Genomic DNA, 18135 nt, shown 5'->3' on the forward strand with positions numbered 1-18135 from the left:
TTTCCACCTTTTAAAAAGTGGTTCCCACATCTGAAATGGCCCGAGCTAGGAGTGAAAGAAGGAAGGTGAGTGGTACAAGAGAGACCACTGGGGAGTAAGCCATGAAGATTGTCGTAAGAATATTTTTTTCATACTTAACAATGGGTAGTCACTGATCATTCTTAAGAAAGGGTCCACTTCCCTTCCAGCATTTGTGAAAGCTCCGTCTGGGAGGAGGAAGGAGAATAATTGAGGGACCTGGGGATGGGAAGGAATGATCACATGGAGGAATAATAACAGTCGGTAGGTTCCTTTAGGGCTGCAGGTGAGAGAAGGTGGTAGCTTTGAATTAGGGTATTGCTAGTAGGTGTGCAGGGACACACAACTTTGAGAGAGATGTGAGAGGCAGGAGTCACAAAATTTGGTGATTGATTGGATGTAATATAATGAGAAGCAGTAAGAATGGCTTCCAGGTTTTTACTTGAGCAACTGGATGCTGATGGCATTTACTTATATGGGCAAGTCTGGGTGAAGATAACCAGGAAGAGATACAACAGAGGAGGGACACATTTCCAAAAATGTTCAGAATATAATTAGGAAATTAAATATAAGTTATATACGTTGGAGTGGTTAAAAGAGATGGGGAGAACTCATCAATTTCATTTTGGAGGCTTGAAGTATCCACAAAAGATCCAAGGAGAGAAATCTGGTATATAAATACACCTGGAATTTGGGGAAATGATTAGACCAGGATAAGAAACACAGCTTCAGGAGTCGCCACAAACTGAGTAAGTAAAACCACGGGAGAGGGTGTAGTTATATAGAGACAGTGTGGAAACTGAAATGAGAGTGGGTCTAGGAGAGCAGCCTGAAGAGCAGCAACAATGAAAGGATAAGAAGATGAAGAGGAGTATCTAAAAGGGACTGAAGGAAATATCCAGAGGTAAAATGTAAGGAGAATGAGGTAGTTAAGAGAACACTTTTAGATGGAAGGAATAATCTACAACGGTAGTGATGCTATGAGATCTAGTCAATGTGGGTGCACCTGGCTGGCTCAGTCAGTAGAGTGTGCAACTCTTGATCTTGGGGTGGTGAGTCTGAGCCGCATGTTGGGTGCAGACATTACCTCAGAATAAAATCTTTAATGACGAATCACTAATTCTACACCTGAAACCAATTTTACCATATATCTTAACAAACTAGGATTTTTAAAAAAAAGCTTGAAAAAAAAAAGAGACCTAGTCAAGAATGATGATACCTGCAGGAGTACAAAACACATCCATGAAAAGAAGTAGAGAAAGGCTTTATGTTGTAAAGAACTAAATTACATAGGAGAGGCAGGCAGTGTTTATAGTGACAAAATGCAGAACACATTCCAGTTAAAAGTCACAAAGAAGTTTTTTGTTGTTTCTTTTTTTTCTTCTGCAGAACAGGTGAGGGATGAGCTAATTCTTGATGAATAACGGTTGTCCAGATAACTGAAGGAAATTTTATGTTGAATAAATATTCTAGTATTTTGGAGACTCAATCCCTTTATGAAAAGGTATGATAGTATGATGTCAATTTTAAGCATGTGCATTAGTATATATTAGTTTCTGATTTGTTTAAGTGAAATTTATCATTTTAAGCTGTCCAGCATTTATTCATCACACTTCTGTTAACATTCTCTGATTTCACTTGACTAGATAGTTCTCCCTAAGTTTAGATCCCTTTTGGTAGGGTCAAGCTGCACTTTCCCCCTTCTGTCCTCTAGGTAAAACATTGAACTTGTACCTAAAACCCTTCTTAGATTATTTCGTGGAAGATACAATTGGATCTCTTTAACTCTCAAATGACAGAATGCTCCACAAATCAAAAACTATCACATAAGAAAACTGGAACATCCCTTAGATGTGATTTTGTCCCCCATTTCACAGGGAGAAAAATTTAGGCCTAAGAAGATTGGTTAAGGCATCTAAGACCACACAACAGTATAACTAGATCAGATAATGCCAGTCGAGGACTCTATTGGCCTTTCATTAAATGCTTTATTTCCCCACTGTATTTCACCATTGGTCTTCCAGCAGGTGAAACTTGGCCATAGTGGTTGGTCTAAATTATGAGCACATAAAACAGTGGGACTCAATTTCAGCATTTCACTTGAGTTATTGGGGAAGCCTATTCCTGTTTCCATTGTATTTGAATTTGAACTGCTATGATCATCTTACTCTTAACAAGGAAGAAATCATCTGAAAATGGTGCCACCACGGCAGAAGACAAAGGCAAGAGGCAGAAAGAAACCAACAGGCCACAGTAGGAGTCATGTGTCAAGCCACACCTTATAAAGAGCCCTATCCTTGGAGGTGTCATCTAAATGGACTCTCCAAATTTCCCTTTTTGCGTAAACCAGTTTACATTGTGTTTTCTGTCACTTGCAACTCAAAGGGTCCTGATTAATATGCTATTAACTCTTCCACTTCCCCTTAACTTTGAAAGCCAGGATAACCCTAATGAAGGTAAAATGCACAGGTTCTAAGAAGTCAAGGCTGTAGGGGATCACAATATTTTATTTCAAAACAAAGTTTCCATGCTTACACTACTTCCTGAGGAAGCTCTGGCTCAAACAACCATACCCACTCAGGTCTGCCTCTTCTTTTGCCTCACTACAAAATCAGGATGAAGAGACTGCCATTCTTCTGAATCTTAAAGAAAGTAATCATCAGATCTTGGTGCCCATGCTGGGAATGAGCTGGCCCAACACTCCCCAGAACGGTACCAAGGAACCCTTGAAATCAACTTACTATCTTCCTGCTGATTAAAGCCAAAGAGACTTTTTAAAAATAAGAGTTAATGGCAGGACACCTGGGTGGCTAAGTCAGTGAAGTGTCCGACTCTAGATTTCTGCTCAGGTTATGCTCTCACGGTTGGTGAGATCCAGCCCCGCACTGAACTCTGTGCAGACAGCACAGAGCCTGCTTGGGATCCTTTCTCTCCCTTTCTCTCTGCCCCTCCCCTGCTTGCACTCTCTCTTGCTTTCAAAATGAATACACATTTAAAAAATATAAGAGTTGATGGCTTCCACAAGGAAAGTTTTGGCAATGTTTTCTTCATATTAATTATAGATATAAAGGGACAGAACCAACATTAAGTATCTCCATGGAAAGGATGAAGATAAGGAAGTGATTTGGGGGTGAAAAGGTCTTGGGGTCGGAAAACCCGATTTTGGTCTGAGCTCTGCCCCCTCGCTAGCTGCGTAACCTTGCCATCTCTGGACTGTAGTGTGGGCTGTATCTTTGGATATAGATATCTGTGGACTTAATGATATATCACAGAAGCTGAATTGCTTGTTTCCTTGGCAGGCAATTTTCTAATAATAGTACATCAGAATCATTGAGGTGATGCATTTCGGGGTCAGAGGATCCAGGATCCTCACACTAATTCTCTGCTGCATTGCTCCTTGCTCCACACATACTCTAACCTCTCTGTTCCTCTGTTTCACAATCTAGAAATTGGGGGAAATAAAGGTATTTATATGTTAGGGCCGTCTTAAGGACGAAATACGTTTATACGCAAGCTGTTCAACTCATATCATAAGTTGAACAAATTTCAGCCATTATGATCACTGACATAATTTTATAAAGGCTCCCAAAGATACAAAGACCAAATTGTTTAAGGCCAGGAACCTTGTTATTTGATATGCTTCAGGCACTGCTTAAACACAGGGAGCCTAGGATAAATGCACACAAGGGGTGGGGAGGGCATGGTCATCCTTAAATTCCTTTTTTTTTTTTTTTAAACTGCTTAAGCAAGTTAATGTGTTGAGTACATAAACAAATTTTAAAAAATTTAAAAATAAATATTATATGAGAAGGAGAGTTATTTTCTGAGTAGAACCTCTTTCACCATGTATGTCTTAGTGGAAAAGACCACTTCACACCACCCAGAATCTGCCCTCTGGTCCATGAGTTTGTTAAGGCCCGGGCCCTTTATAACTGCCTGGGAAGTCTGTGGAGAAGGCCAGCCTGTTTTCACAAGCCGAGCAGTAAACTCTCCCTGCTGACTCTGGGCAGCATGAGGGCCACTGAGTACAAACTTCTTTCCCTCCCTGGAACTCTGCTTATAGCACCACAGGATCTGAATGTCTTAGTTAAAAAAAAATTCAGTCAGGGCGCCTGGGTGGCTCAGTCGGTTAAGTGTCTGACTCCAGCTCAGGTCATGATCTCACGGTCCATGAGTTTGAGCCCCGTGTCCGGCTCTGTGCTGACGGCTCAGAACCTGGAGCCTGCTTCGGGTTCTGTGTCTCCCTCTCTCTCTGCCCTGCTCATGTCCTCTCTCTGTCTCAAAGAAAAATGTTTAGTCTTAGCGCAACATTGCCTAAAAATGCAGATTTTTGCATTGGATGACTTCAAGATGTTAGGCAATGGTAAAATATATCCTTTAAAACACACACACACACACACACACACACACACACACACTTATTTATTTTAGAAAATGGGTAGAAGAAATCCAAATTTTGACATCTGAAAAGGCTTCCATATTTTTTATAGTATCATTTCTCAACTTGCTTCTTGAAGAAATATGACAGAAACAGTTGCTTTAGAGAACACTGAAATTATATTTAATATAGCAATGAGAGTAAATCTCTTTCCTGCAGCATTTCAGTTCTAATCAGTCTTAAGTAATAGTGAAGAGATGTTTATCAGGAGCATAATTTACTCCTCACACAAAAGAAAAAAAAAGACTAGAATAATTTACTACATTTACATCTCTAACCCAAACATGAAACAGGAGGGAAACCAATTTTCTTATCATAGGAGATGGTGATTTATAGGAGAAAAGAGGATAATTAATCTATCTTGTAGGACATGAAAATATCCAAGAACAAATTATTGTGATTTTTTAAAAAGTACAGAAAAAGAAACAAGCACAATGCAAATACCTTTGATCTCAAAATCTTCCTTTTTTTGTGTCTTGGAAAAGTAAGATACTCCCTTCATTCCAGTCAAACATAATGAGCAGAGATTCTTGAAAGGGTTGTAGCCTCAATTTGAGTTGTAATGCTCCCTCCTGCTGGAAATGTTCTATATCAGACCCTCTTCCCACTGCACACTTTTTAAATTTAATTACTTCCTTTACACACAAAAGAAATAATGCTTCCAAAGCACAGTTCGAAAAATGTTGAGCTTATGTGGAATCTTAGCATGGGGCTAACATTTCGCCCAAAGTTTCGCCATTCATCTTGAAAGTTTCTTTCTCTGAAGAAGATGTTAGCTTCCCTCCTCTCCCCAATGTCCATATGAAATGGGAAGTTCACATCCTAAAATTCATTAGTTCTGGAAATTTCCTAAATCTAATTGTAGCCCTGAGTGCTTTCCGCCGTTGCTGGTTTTTGATAAATGCATCATCCACATACAGGGAGTCCCCCGTTAGAAACAGGATGTATTCCAGAAGTTCATGTGTCAGGATTGGCTCTCAGTTCATTTATCCTCATGGGTAAACTATTGAAACAGCGATTGGTGGATTCTAAGGGTCAGAGTGCATTCCAACCACATTAAAGCTTTTGTCTTTTTTGTAGGTTTTGAAAGAAAAAAATCTTTCTGAGATCTTTGTTAAGAGTAAACCTGATGGGAATGCAAAATAGTGCAGCTGCTTTGGAAAAGAGTCTGGCAATTCCTCAAATCATTTAACATGGAATGACCACTTGACCTAGCACTTTTACTCTTAGATATACACCCAGGAGAAATGAAAGCCTATGTTCCCACAGAAACTTGCACACAAATGTTTATAGAAGAGTCATTCATAAGAGCCAAAGGAAGAAACAACCCAAATATCTATCAAAGAATGAATGGATAAACAAAATGTGGAATATCCAGACACTGGAATATCAGTCAGCAATAAAGAGGAATGATGTGTTAACACAGGCTACACCAAGGATGAACCTCCAAAACATTATACTAAGTGAAAGCGGCCAGTTACAAAAGTCCATATATGATATGATTCCATCTGTATGGAAGTCTAGAATTGAGAAATCTATAGAGTCAGAAAGATTAGTTGTTGTGTAGAGTTGGGGTGGTTTACGGGGCCTGGGAGAGGTGTCTAAAGAGTGCACGGTTTCCTTTTGAGGTGATGAAAATGTTCTAGAGTCAACTGTGGTGACCGCTGCACACATCTGTGAATATCTTAAAGACCATCGCATTGTACACTTGAAATAGGTGAATTGTATAGTAGGCGGATTTTGGCTCAATAAAGCTGTTCTTTAAAATAGATTGCACCTGCTTACTCTCTCAACCTCAGCACAGACTGGTCAGCAAGGTCCATTTACAACCTCTTACCTAACCTAGATTTGTAAGACAAAATCTTATTCTGCACATTAATGTTGTATTGTATCTCAAGCCCTTGCTAGTTGGTCAAGTTCATTCACAACCTGGGCAAAAAATCAGTTAAAGTTATTATAGGCCCTGTGTTTGCTATACAAAGGAAGTAACCTCCTAAAGGAAATTCAACTTGGGTTACCATTTTTCATTTTACTGATGACATTCTCCACATAGTCTGTATAATTCCTGCGTGTGTGTGTATGTGTGTGTGTATGCATACAGGTTGGAAGAAATCAATAATTTTTTTTTAGTTTTGGCAGGGGGTGAGGGTAATGGTGGATTTGGTCTTGTTCTTTGCTATACCTCCTCTGATCCAGAAAATGCTCAGGAAATATGGGTCGACTGCATCTTCTGAAGGGAGTTGAACAAAGAAAATGATTACAAGATATCATCACAGGTGATTTTCAAATTCAGTCTATCAGTAAAGATATATAAATATCTTTATGTATATACATATATATGCACACATCCTTATATATACATATATATATATATAATATATATATATTCCATGTATGTACATATACCTGCTGTATACATCATGCCCCCCAACCCACACCCATTACAGGTCTGAACTTATGATAATCTTGGAATTTGTAACAGTTAAGAAACACTTTAATCCTGATGTGCTAAACTTTAGATAAGCTTTACTTATTAATCTTATGCATTTATACTGTCCAGTTGAGTAAAGATTGAAGGATGGAGCCATTTGATGCTAAGAATAGTTAGGTAACTGAGAAATGAGCCCTAGGGAAACTTCAGGCTCCTTTCTTGATAGGAATTCTCACATCTGCCATTTAAATAGGGAGGAAATTAAAAGTTAAGAAGTCTTAGTCCTATGCGGAAGGAACGAGGACCAGAGTGAGACAAAGGTTTGCTCTTACCTAAGGAGCTAGGAGAAGTCAAATGAAAAAACACGTTGCTCTCTCCTCCACAGACTTGAAGGGCAAGAAACAATGAGAGTAGGTTGTAATGCTCTGTAGGTAGCTTTTCCTTTTCTTTTTTTCTTTCTTTCTTTCTTTCTTTCTTTCTTTCTTTCTTTCTTTCTTTCTTTCTTTTGTCTTTAAAAATTTTTTTTTTACTTATTTTGAGAGACAGCAAGTAGGGGAGGGGCAGAGAGAAAGGGGAGAGAGTGAATCGCAAGCATGCTCTGCAGATGGTCCTGTCAGGGCTCAAACTCACAAACTGCTAGATCATGATCTGACCCAAAGTCAGGCACTTAACTGTCTGAGCAGGTGTTCCCCCCTTTTTCTTTTGACACAACTGATGTAGTCTTAGAATGGGTGTGTGCTTGCAAAATTTTTATGGTCTAAGAGCATTTTATTTCTTAACTGACCCTATAATATCAGAAATGCTTTAAAGAAAGCAATATAGGCAACAGGGGGATAAGGAGCTTAAAACCATTAGGTGTCAATGACCTTTAATATTTATATATAGAGCTTACATTACTTGAATCAAAAGCTCAACCGGCCTTGTTCTAAGCACTTCACATAATTATTTCACTATATTCTGATAGCAGACTGTATGGTAGGTACCATTGCTACCTGCTTTACAGATGAGAAAATTAAGAGACTTGTCCAAGCTTATAAGTGGAAGAAGTCAGAGCTTAACCCACATCTAACTTTAAATTACACGATGGAATGCTACGTGGCAATGAGAAAGAATGAAATATGGCCTTTTGTAGCAACATGGATGGAACTGGAGAGTGTTATGCTAAGTGAAATAAGTCATACAGAGAAGGACAGATTCCATATGTTTTCACTCCTATGTGGATCCTGAGAAACTTAACAGAAGACCATGGGGGAGGGGAAGAAAAAAATGGTTAGAGAGGGAGGGAGCCAAAACATAAGAGACTCTTAAAAACTGAGAATAAACTGAGGGTTGGTGGGGGGTGGGAGGAAGGGGTGGGTGGGTGATGGGAATTGAGGAGAGCACCTGTTGGGATGAGCACTGGGTGTTGTATGGAAACCAATTTGACAATAAATTTCATAATAAATAAATAAATAAATTGCATCATCTTAAAAGATAACCACTTTATTCTGCTTCTTTAAAATCCCTGAATAGTGTAAATCACCCCTGTTATACTGCCAATTTAAATTTATATAAAATATTAGAATTAATAAATAAATCCAGCAAGATCCTAGGTATAAAAATAACTATAACTTCTATATAATAACAACAAAACATAAAATTAAATATTTATATCATCAGAAATAGGAATAAATTTAATGAAAAATGTGAGATTCCTATATTAATTTTTTTAAATATTGAGAGAATTAAAGAAAATCTAACTAGAGAAATTTATAATCATAAATGAGATTTGCTATTTAAATATCAGTTTCACTCAAAGTTATCTATATATTCAATACAATAATAATCAGAACCCAGATCATTTATTTATTTTATTTTTCTTGTTAATTTATTTTTTATTTTTTAAACATTTTAAATTTTATTTAAATCCAAGTTAGTTAATATATACTGTAATAATGATTGCAGGAGCAGAATTTAGTGATTCATCACTTACATATAACACTCAGGGCTCATCCCAACAAGTGCCCTCCTTAATACTCATCACCTATTTAGCCCATCCACCCACCCAACACCCTCCAGCAATCCTCAGTTTCTTCTCTGTATTTAAGAGTCTCTTATGGTTTGCCCCCCTCTGTTTTTATCTTATTTTTTTCTTACATTCCCATATGCTCATCTGTTTTATTTCTTAAAGTCCACATATAATATGATATTTATTTTTCTCTGGCTGCCTTATTTCACTTAGCATAATACACTCTAGTTGCATCCACACTGTTGTAAATGATAAGTTTTCTTTCTTTTTGATCGCCCAGTAATATTCCATTGTGTATATATATCACATCTTCTTTGACCATTCGCCAATCAATAGACATTTGGGCTCATTCCATAATTTGACTATTGTTGATAGTGCTGCTATAACCATTGGGGTGCATGTGCCCCTTCGAATCAGCATTTTTGCATCATTTGGATAAATAACCTAGTAGTACAATTGCTGGGTCATAGAGTAGTTCTGTTTTTAATTTTTTGAGGAAGCTCCATACTGTTTTCCAGAGTGGCTGCACCCAGCGTGCATTCCCACCAGCGGTGCAAAAGTGCTCCTTTTTCTCTGCATCTTCACCAACATCTGTTGTTTCCTGAGTTGTTAATGTTAGCCATTCTGACGGGTGTAAGGTGGTATCTCATTGTGGTTTTGATTTGTATTTCCCTGATGATGAGTGATGCTGAGCGTCTTTTCATGTGTCTGTTAGCCATTTGGATGTCTTGTTTGGAAAAGTGTCTGTTCATGCCTTTTGCTCTTTTCTTCGCTGGATTATTTGTTTTGTGGGTATTGAGTTTGATAAATTCTTTATAGATTATGGATATTAACCATTTTTCTGATATGTCATTTGCAAATATCTTCTCCCATTCCATCAGTTGCCTTTAATTTTTTTGATTGTTTCCTTCACTGTGCAGGAGCTTTTTATCTTGATGAGGTCCCAATAGTTCATTTTTGCTTTTGTTCCCTTGCCTCCAGAGGGGCATGGAGACTGCATGTCTTCTGCATGTCCACTTTTCCCAACACCATTTGCTGAAGAGACTGTCTTTTTTTCCACCAGATATTCTTTCCTGATCTGTCAAAGATTAGTTGGCCATATGTTTGTGGGTCCATTTCTGGGTTCTCTTTCTGTTCCATTGATCTATGTGTCTGTTTTTGTGCCAGTACCATACTGTCTTGATGATTACAGCTTTGTAATTAATACAGCTTGAAGTCTGGAATTGTCATGCCTCCAGCTTTGGTTTTCTTTTTTAACATTACTTTGGCTATTTGGGGTCTTTTCTGGTTCCTTACAAATTTGAGAATTGTTTGTTCTGGCTCTCTGAAGAATACTGGTGTTATTTTGATAGGGATTGCATTGAATATGTAGATTGCTTTGGAGAAAATTTACATTTTAGAAATATTTGTTCTTCCAATCTATGAGCATGGAATATTTTCCATATCTTTGTGTCTTCTTCAGTTTCTTTCATAACTTTCTATAGTTTTCAGCATATAGATCTTTTACCTTTTTGGTTAGGTTTATTCCCAAGTATTTTATGGTTTTTGGTGCAATTGTAAATGGGATTGATTCCTTGATTTCTCTTTCTGCTGCTTCATTATTGGTGTATAGAAATGCCACTGATTTCTGTACAATTGATTTTGTATCCTGCGACTTTGCTGAATTCATGGATCAGCTCTAGTAGCCTTTTGGTGGAGTCTTTCCGGTTTTACATGTAGAGTATCATCTCATCTGCGAAAAGTGAAAGTTTGACTTATTCCTTGTCAATTTGGATGCCTTTCATTTCATTTCATTTTTCATTTTGTTTGGATGCCATTTATTTCATTTTATTTCATAGCCTATTTCTGAGGCTAGGACTTCCAACACTATGTTAAACAACAGTGGTGAGAGTGAACATCCTGTCATGTTCCTGACCTTACGGGAAAAGTTCTCAGTTTTTCCCCATTGAGGATGATATTAGCTGTGGGTCTTTCATATATGGCCTTTATGAACTTGAGGTATGTTGCTTCTATTCCTACTTTCTTGAGGGTTTTTATCAAGAAAGGATGCATATTTTGTCAAATGCTTTTTCTGCACTTGTTGAGAGGATCGTGTGGTTCTTATCCTTTGTTTTATTAATGTGATGTATCACGTTGATTGATTTGTGGATATTGAACCAGACCTGCAGCCCAGGAACAAATCCCACTTGGTTGTGGTGGATAATTCTTTTAATGTATTGTTGGATTTGGTTTGCTAGTATCTTGTTGAGAATTTTTGCATCCATGTTCATCAGGGAAATTGGTCCATGGTTCTCCTTTTTAGTGGGGTCTTTGCCTGGTTTTGGAATCAAGGTAATGATGGCCTCATAGAATGAGTTGTAGGCCAGATTGTTTTTTTAAATGGAAATTGATAAGCTGATTCTAGAATTTATGAGGAAATTACAGGGTTAAAAAATATCTTGTTGCTCATAAAGAACAACAAAGGTATAAGACTTACGTTGTCAGAAATCACATTTATCATAAAGCTACAGTAATTAATGCAGAATACCACTGACGTAGACATAGACAAATAGAGCAATGGACTGGAATAAGAATATAGGAACAGACTGATTTGTGACAAAGGTGAAACTTCAGTGTAATGGGGAAAGAATGGTCTTTTCAATTAATAGGTCAACTGGAAATACATGTAGAAAAAATGAATCTGACCTTTATCTGATACAATACACAAAAATCAATCCCAGATAGATTGAAAGTGTAAACATGAGAGAATATAATGTGATCTGGCGTTAGTCAAAGAATTTTTAATTTGGACAGAAGGCCACTAACCATTAAGCAAAAGGAAAAAAATATTGATCATATTACATTAAAATTAAGAAATTCTGATGATCAAAAGATACCAATGAAAACATAAAAAGGCAAGTGAGAGAGAGAAAGAAGATATTTACAATGCATTTTTCTGACAAAGGAGACTATATCAAGAGCTCCCACAAGTCAACTAGGAAAATTTAGCTAACCCAGTGGTGTGGGGCATAATGGGTCAAAGATACATCTAGACACTTCAGAGAGGACTAATACACATATGAAAAGGTGTTCCACTTCTTCCGTCATCAGAGAAATGCAAATTAACATTATAATGCAATACCACCGCATCCCTACTGAAATAGAACATACATGGAGCAAGTGGTCTACCCCCCACCAGCAGCGTGCGACACGTGTAGCCATCCCATAGCCATGCTAACATTTGTCTTTGGAAGACTGGTTGGCGGTCAGTAGTTACTAAAGCTGAACCCTAGGACCAATCAGTTTCATTTCAAGGTACACACTACCTGAAACTTGTACCCATGCCCATAGCAAACTATTGCTACATGCAACAGCATGAATGAAATTCACAAACATAATAATGAGAGAAAGATTGCGGATACAAAAGAGTACATACCGCGTGACTCTGTTTACAGGAACTTCGCAAACAGACAAAACAAAAATCGCTGACGACAGAAGTCTGGATAAAGAGTGGAGGTCAGTGACCTGGAGGGACCTGAGGGGAAATTCAGGGCCCTGGTTTTATCTAGGTGCTGGTTGCATGGATGTGCACACTTTATGAAATTCATTGGAGTATACATTTATGATTTGTGCTCTTTTCAGTATGTCTGTTATACTCCATCAAAAAGGCAATAAAAAAAGTAACATATGACCCCATGGATAAACTTCTGTTTGCCTCAGAAAAATGAAGAGTCTTGAGGGGCAGATATTGCAAACAACATTGTATCTCCATCTAGGGTCTTGTTTCCTGGTGAGTAAGATTAGTGAATGAGTTGGGTGAAAACCACTACCTGGAGTGATATGGAAGGTAGTGCACTGTGTTTCCTGTAAGTGCAACATGACTTCATTAGTTCCAATTCATTTGTGCCATGTCTATGAGGATAGTGATTGCCATGGTGAGGATCAAAACTGACAAACTGAGAAGACTGGTTCCCTGTTAGCAAGATACATCTGCACATTTTCCCTTCTTATCAGCCCATCTTTTGAGGAGTTTCAATCCCATTCACTGATTTCCTGAACTACCACAGAATTCTTTCCATCAAGAAAAAGAAATACATATAGGTAATATATAAAGAGACAGATAGAAAATACTTGGAAAGATTTTAGAGGTTCCCTGGTCTTTTCCTCCTCTGGTTGTCCATTTTCAAAATGGGTGACAGAAGAGAGAGAGAGAGAGAAAAAAAAGACAATGTATCCAAATCTATTGAGCTAATTGGTGATATAACTCAGATGAAAACCCAATTCTTGTGATTGCCACTCTGTGCTCTCCCTACTGAATTGAGCCGCTCCATTATCTCATAATAGCCATTGTTTAATTGCTGTGCTTTGTTGTGCACTCCCTATTAAAATATTGCTTGTCACCCTGCAACATTGCAGTTTTCTTCAGGATGGGGATTATGTCTTACCTGACCAGGGACTGACACACAATACACTTTTCCATCATCACTGCTAGCTGACTCAATCGGGCAAATCAATTACTCCACACATTATTCAGATTACATTTTTTCAGACCATGTAAGGAAGAAATAATGGTAGCATGAAATAAAATAGAACAGTCTCTGGGAGGAGAGTTTATGCCAGCATAGGCAGTCACGGTCAGGTTAACAGACTTTAAATTCCCCAAGTCTCCCTTTATCCCTGAACAAATGTAGTCTACTTGCCGTGGATGAAGAACTCTACATTGAAGAACTCAATCCAAGGAACTTAGGCTGGCTCTTACTCAGTCCCTCATTTACTTGGAGCTGAAAATCAAGGGAGAGAAATGATATTTTCATTTTATTTAAACTCACATTCATTTCCCATCAAATTTCCCACATTTGCCCCTTAAATGGGTGCACTTTATTTTTTTGGCTTATTATTTATTATCATTTCATTTAGTTAGAAATGGAAACTTCAAGAGGTTTGATTAAGAGATTAAATTACTGGACTTTTGAGAAGTAAAAATAATCTAGGTATGGGTTGCATTAGGTTTCAAAATATTTGGGGTTTTGATCAAATCTCTAAACACACTATTGCCAAATATTCTCCCCTTCTTTTCAAATTTTAAACACATGTATGTTTTCAGGGAAATTCAATACAAAGTTTTCAGAATGACTGTTAAAGATATGAAAGCTTTCTAAAGTGCCTTTTCCTTGAAAAGTAAAACAAATTTTTCCTAAAATAAAATTAGAGAATTAAGAAAGTCTGATCCTAAAAAATGCAATCATTTAATTTCATGTTCTAAGCCACCTCTTAAAAGCTACAGATGTCAGTTCAGTCAAATACCTTCAACATTTACCAAGAAAAGTTTTTCAAGAAACTGTAAGTTGATCACTTACAAGGTGCTGTGCATTTTATATCTGGTGCTTTATTTATTTTTGAGGACAGCTCTTAGTTGAAGGAATTATTAGTACTTTAAAAAATTTAAATTGTTATTTAAATTCTAGTTAGTCAACATACAGACCAACATTGGTTTCAGAAGCAGAATTCAGTGATTCATCACTTATACACGATACCTAGTGCTCATCATAATATTTCTCCCATCCCATATGTTCATTTGTTTTGTTTCTTAAATTCCACATATGAGTGAGACCATATGGTATTTGTCTTTCTCTGACTGACTTATTTCTCTTAGCATGACACACTCTAACTCCATCCATGTCATTGCAAATGGCAAGATTTCATTCTTTTTGATGACTGAATTATATTCCATTATATATAATGTATATATTATTATATATACCTATATTATATGTATATTATGAATATATTATTATCCATTATGTATCATATATATGGACTTTTGAGAACTAAAACTAATCTAGGTATGGGTGTGTGTATATATATATATATATATATGTGTGTGTGTGTGTGTGTGTATATGTGTGTATATATATATATGTGTATATATATATATATATATATATATATATATATACACAAAACATACCACATCTTCTTTATCCATTCATCAGTCAATGCAAATTTAGGCTCTCTTCATAGTTTGGCTATTGTTGATAATGCTGCTATAAACATTGGGGTGCATGTACCCCTTCAAATCAAATACAAAAAATACAATCAAATCAAATCAAATCAAATACAATCAATCAAATCAAATACAAAAAGGTATTTTTGTATCCTTTGTGTAAATATGTAGTAGTGTAACGGCTGGGTCAAAAGGTAGTTCTATTTTTAACTTCTTGAGGAGCCTCCATACTGTTTTCCAGAGTGGCCAAACCAGGAATTATTAGTTCTTGAGAGGTTGAGTCAGTTAGTCAATCAAAGAAAGAAAATGGCAGAGCTGAGATTTCACACTAAGTCTGCTTGATTGTAAAGACTGTGAGCTTTAAAAATAATGATCATGGAGTGTTTTCAAGCTGGCTTAAGGTAAGAGATACAAAAAATAGCATGAAAATATAAACTTTCATTACTCTATCTTAGGCTGTGAAGAAAAAAAGAAAAAAGAAGAAAAAGAAAACACCATTAAGTAAAATCTTCAAAGACATTTTAGGTCATGGAAGTTTTTAGCTTTCAGCATACCTGCCAGGACCACCTAATGTTATCTAGAAAATATTCTCTGGGAGCTAAAAATTAATTGGCAAAGTTAAAGAAATGAACAGAAATTACTATAGCAATCAGTGCTATCTTTCATCGTGGCACAAAGTCATCTTTTCAGTACTTAAAAATTTTTTTTAATGTTTTTATTTATTTTTGAGAGAGAGAGAGAGAGAGAGAGAGAGAGAAACAGAGCATGAGTAGGGTAGGGGCAGAGAGAGAGAGGGAGACACAGAATCTGAAGCAGGCTCCAGGCTCTGAGCAGTCAGCACAGAGCCTGATGTGGAGCTAGAACTCGTGAATTGCAAGATCATGACCTGAGCTGAAGTCAGACGCTTAACCGACTGAGCCACCCAGGAGCCCCATCTTTTCAGTACTTAATGGAAAAGAATGCCAGGAGGAGAAGAAATGCTCATGGACTAAAAATGACTCTCAAGAAATGAAGTAGATTGAAGATAATGTGTGAGAGTAAGTGGAGTCCTGATGAGTCTTAATATTTTGTTTCAACTCAACTGAACATGCATTTATTGGCAACCATAGAAACATTTGAAAACTCATCCAAAAATGTCATGGAGTGTCCATTTGAATCTGAAAACTACTAAGAAAGGCAGTAATGGCTAGAACCACACAACTAATTTTTGAGGAGATGAAGACATCTGTGATTACTTCAGGGTCATGGTGACAGGTCACGGACGGAAGTTACTATCATCACCTTTACCTTTGAGATAGAAAAACAGTCTCCACAAGAGCAAAGGTCCACCTAAGTTCATGTGATCCATCAGAAAATAGGGCTACCCATTAGTCACCTCCCTCCCATTCCAAAGCTTGGTTGGACAGATCATACAAATGACACAGACAGACATAATCATACAACAGATCATTTACAGTAGTCATCATTATGTTTCAGCACCATGGCTACTCCCGAGAATTATGGGGCTAAGGATCCAACCCATTGCCTCCCAGTTTAAACAAAATGAACATATGGCAGCATCTCAACCACATTTCCAAGGGAAGAGTCTGCATGGGGAAAGAAGAATGCAGTGGTCCTGAGATGGGTTGCATTGAATAATCGGGGAATTCCAGAGAAATCTAGTAACTAGTCACAGTTTTCTTATATGTATGATTGCATGACAAGTTCTTATATTGGTCAATAATTTTCTAGGGAGCAGGAAAGAAGTACAGTACCAGATAAACCAACCGAGCAGGTTTCCATTTCTATGCCTGCTCTTTGGGGGTGTTAGGAAACAAGCAGTGCATTGCAGAGATTCTATATTCCAGACACAGGAGGTATATGGGATAATCAGAGTAATGCCTTCTCATTAAAAGGACGAATGTCACCTACGGTCACATGGGAATTTTTCATTGTGTCTTCAGTCAGTCACATTTTATATATAAAATGATAGTAGATATGATAACAACAGCTATTGCTCATTGAGCAGTTATTGTATGCCAGATATTATCATAAAAAACAGTGGAAATAGTGGCGAATATCTTACAGATAGCTGTGAAAGTAGCTTGTTCAATATGAAACATTAAATGTAGAACGGGGACTTGGACCCAGATCAATCTGGCCCTAACTTCATTGAACTTAGAACCATATTATCCTATTTTCCACAAAATGCAGTCTCCACCATTCTTTTCTGATGTGCATTTACTTAAAAAATTGTGATGCTTTATATATGCTCCCCTGTGATTCTGGGTAAAGATTGGTTTTAAAGGGGTGAGTTGTTTTCCTTATTCTGTCTTGAACCATAAAATTCAGCAGTTGGACTTAGGATATTTCAAAGACATGAAACCATTTGGAAAGTAGAGATCAGTCATTAATTAAAGCAGTTTACTGGGCAAGGCTCCAACAGGAATGAGAAACTGGGTGCAAGCCTGTTGCCTTTAAATGACCATAACATTTATTTGGCTGCAGAGATACTCCTGGAACAATTAATCAATTCCCCTATCCTTTTCTATTCAAACTTTGAGCAAACCTTACTTTATCTAAACTAATTGCCTTGCAAGGCCATGATACATCAGGATAGCAAAATCACTTCTCGAACAAAGTAAAGACTAAGGCTTTCCTTCAGATGTTCCTGAAGATGGATGAAAAGAACCTGGGACATAATTTTACTTCTGACCAGCCACAAAATGCTCAGCCAAATAAATTACCAAGAAAAGTCAGACAAAAGCCGGAATGTCAAGGGTATGATTATTTCTCATCTCTTCCATTACCTTCAATTTATTCTCTTGCTGGGTAGCAGCAAACTTGCCAGAGCAAGAATGGCTTTAGCAGCAGAAATATATTGAGTCCAAATGACTGAGCTGGTCACACAGGCATGCAAAGAGAACAAAACACCAACAGCAAACCACAGTGTAATGGCCTTCCCGCTTAACTGACATCGAGTGGTGAGCAGAGAGATGCTGTTTCAGCTAATGTGGTGGCCAGTGAAGGAATAAATTTCCTTTTTGAGACTTAAGTGTTTCTTCTGTAGAGGTTACTAAAAAACAAACAAACAAAAACAACAAAAACACCAACCACCCAGGGTTGGAGACTAAACAAACACTCTACTCTCCCATCAGCAGAGTAAAAACAACACAGCTTTAGGCCCTGGCCGAAATCAGAGGTCACTCCTTTCTCTGTCTTGGGCCTGATTTTGGTTTTTAAGATGAGCAATGAAGGAAAACATTAGAATGAGAGGC

The 18135-nt window shown here is 37.4% G+C and overlaps 1 long non-coding RNA gene across 1 annotated transcript in view; it reads right to left on the reverse strand.

Annotated features, from left to right (window-relative positions):
- Window positions 1-13573: 13573 nt before the first annotated feature.
- Window positions 13574-18135, reverse strand: part of LOC122232010 — a 29300-nt gene continuing 24738 nt past the window's right edge. Inside the window, exon 3 of the long non-coding RNA XR_006209324.1 lies at window positions 13574-13655. This is a non-coding gene — a long non-coding RNA (uncharacterized LOC122232010). The remainder of the gene's footprint in view (window positions 13656-18135) is intronic.

Source organism: Panthera tigris, chromosome D2, assembly GCF_018350195.1.
Source record: "Panthera tigris isolate Pti1 chromosome D2, P.tigris_Pti1_mat1.1, whole genome shotgun sequence".
NCBI classification, from domain to species: domain Eukaryota; kingdom Metazoa; phylum Chordata; class Mammalia; order Carnivora; family Felidae; genus Panthera; species Panthera tigris.